This window comes from Varroa jacobsoni, unplaced genomic scaffold (genome assembly GCF_002532875.2).
Source record: "Varroa jacobsoni isolate VJ856 unplaced genomic scaffold, vjacob_1.0 scaffold_702, whole genome shotgun sequence".
NCBI classification, from domain to species: Eukaryota; Metazoa; Arthropoda; class Arachnida; order Mesostigmata; family Varroidae; genus Varroa; species Varroa jacobsoni.
Genome location: NW_019213604.1, coordinates 61,792 through 64,344, shown reverse-complemented (window position 1 = coordinate 64,344; position 2,553 = coordinate 61,792). Strand labels below are relative to the sequence as shown.

The 2,553-nt window shown below is 40.1% G+C and overlaps 1 long non-coding RNA gene across 1 annotated transcript in view; it reads left to right on the top strand.

Annotated features, from left to right (window-relative positions):
• LOC111262808 (uncharacterized) overlaps positions 1-1,546 on the top strand; it is a 2,944-nt gene extending 1,398 nt beyond the window's left edge. The window contains exons 2-3 of the long non-coding RNA XR_002681866.2: positions 300-559; positions 950-1,546. This is a non-coding gene — a long non-coding RNA (uncharacterized LOC111262808). The remainder of the gene's footprint in view (positions 1-299; positions 560-949) is intronic.
• Positions 1,547-2,553: the final 1,007 nt, after the last annotated feature.

The window sequence follows — 2,553 nt, the reverse complement described above, 5'->3', positions numbered from 1 at the left end:
CCTATGTATATTCCCTGACGCCTTTATGACACCGAATACTCTCGGATAGTAATAACACTTATCGTAGACTACAACACGATGGTGGATTTATTTGGAGTTCGGTCACGGAACGCAACCTCTACCGGCGGAAAGTCCCGCCATCCTGCTCAAGTGAAGGGCGCAGTGGCCGCGCCAGAGCGACGTCCTCTTCGGCCTTTTTTCATATGACAGCTTTACGGAGGCACGCGCCCTTTTACTACGACTACTACTATCTCGCTTGTCATCGCAGGAAACAATTCGAGAGAATTCTAATTTTGCAGGTTTCCGTCGACCTCGCAGTTACCAACCGGAACTCTGCATCGGCGGACGACGACTAGCCGAAAATAAATGCGCTGTCACTCAGAGGCCAGTCGGCAAAACACTTCACTGCGTTCGTAGCAGAAAAACGCCTCAAGCGCTAGCACCGAAAAGAGAGTTCCACCATTTCTTCCCTAGATGAGTAGAACTCGACTCTTACAGCGTTTCAGCTCGCTCTGCTTCTTCATGAGTGTACCTCGAGTTTGCCTTTTGGTCCGTTCAGGTGAGCTCTTACCCCCAGAACCATTGGTTATGCTGACCGAACACTAACTGGTCTGGTTTTATCTATTTGTTCAAGTACCTTTCATATTTGATTCAGTAAGGAAAGGCGATTGTAGCAAGCTGAGAATGCAAAGGAATGACTATGTAAAACCTTTTGTTGGATTTGGCCTTTACCTCCATTAGCGAAGAATGATGTTTTTATAGGGAAGAAATGTATTGAATTTAGATTTAGAGCTCATAAAATAACAGTATGTTTTTTCTATTTGCACATCATGACGCTTTGATACAACTTTTTCTTACAGTAGAAAAAGACGATTGGCAGAATTTGCCACAATATCTCTCTAGTATGGAGGCTACTTCCGTGTGATTCAATTATTTTGTTCAACTTCAGGCTTTTTCTGAGTTGACGATGAGGAGCGGCTGAAGCAGATGCCAAGACTGACAGTAACGACGATGCTTCAATTGCCAAGATAACGGTCAAATTCAGTATTTCGATTCTGTGGCTACCATCATACCACCCAAACGCTTAGGGCGAGTCCGATTTTTGAATAACGATTGCAACATTGTTCAAGTTAGCTGGTTTAATTTTGAGGCCGGTTAAAGCTCCTTCAGGCTATTTCTCTCGTTTAATTTTGCCCTTTCATATTTAAGGAAAATATTCTATGGCTGCAAAACCCTGACCAAAATTACGCCATCATAAGGTTATACTTTTAGTAGTATGCCGCATATGGAGTGCAAGCATACATGTCTTTGAGAAAATCGAAAATAGAAACAATAGATATGGCACGCTTCGAAAGCAGAAGTATTGCTTCTTCTTAAAGTTACAAAAAATGAGCTTTGAAAAATCTTTCTCTAAGGATCTATTTACAGACCAGTTGCATAAAGCAATCCATTCGCTATACTTTTATTTGAATATATTATATGCAATTATATAAGGTTTTGTATGTAGCTTCTCTGTTTAATAAACTTAGTGCAAATATAACAGTGACGTGATATGTCTTATCTTGACGTGATATGATTTATCCAAATAGGTATTTTTTGAAAAGACTAAAATACAGGAACGCCTATTTAAAGCATATGTTTAAGTGAATTCGTCGCTTTGTTAAGCACAGAGACAGGTCCAATTAGGACACTGGCTAAGCCCTTTTAAACTAGCTATATAGAGCGCGGTATCTGTTACTTTTACGAGGTACCTTGTATATACACTAGTTGTCCATAGGAACCAGATTTTCCAGTGAATGGAAGATTACCTCAACTATTAGAAAATGAACCCAATCAATTGTAACTTGTGTGCGTAATATAAAGTACGTCTGCAAAGTTAGATTTTTTAACGATTTTCAACTTAAATGTTCATTGCACGAAATGCTAGATATGAACCAAGGCAGCGAACCATTGTTGAATTTCAATACAAATCTGTTAATGTTTCCAGTTCAGGTTCGATAACAGATTAATCATGCGCGTCTACAGTGGGTTTAATCAAGACACAGGTACTTTTCTAGTAGTCGTCCTCGTCAGCTCCAAGATACTTTGTCGCAAATATCATAATGATAAATGGAACCGTGTTGCCAGGAGCCAGTTTTCGTTTTGCAACCATTCCCAGGTATCGACTCCGTTTATCTTTGCCTAACTATTTACTTAACTTTACCAGGAAGTTAGTGCCTCCTGATAAACTTAATGACTTGTCCCTAATTTATGCTCATGGGACATAGCAGCTTAAGGCGTAGTCGCTCCGCTAGAAGGACGATGTCGGATGTGAGCATATGCGCAGAATTGGACTTCAATGTTGAAACGTTTTACTTCAGATTGTGATCGGATATTATTGTCATGTAGAAAACAATTGAACGTAGACGATTTACTTCGCTTATTCAAGCTTGCACTTCATCATTGTAGACTTCAACGAAGAGAATCAGGCTTCGAATCGCAAATAGTACCTACACACCGAAAGATGCCCCCTTGCCGTTATAGACAACGTACGATAGAGAAACGATTTATGAT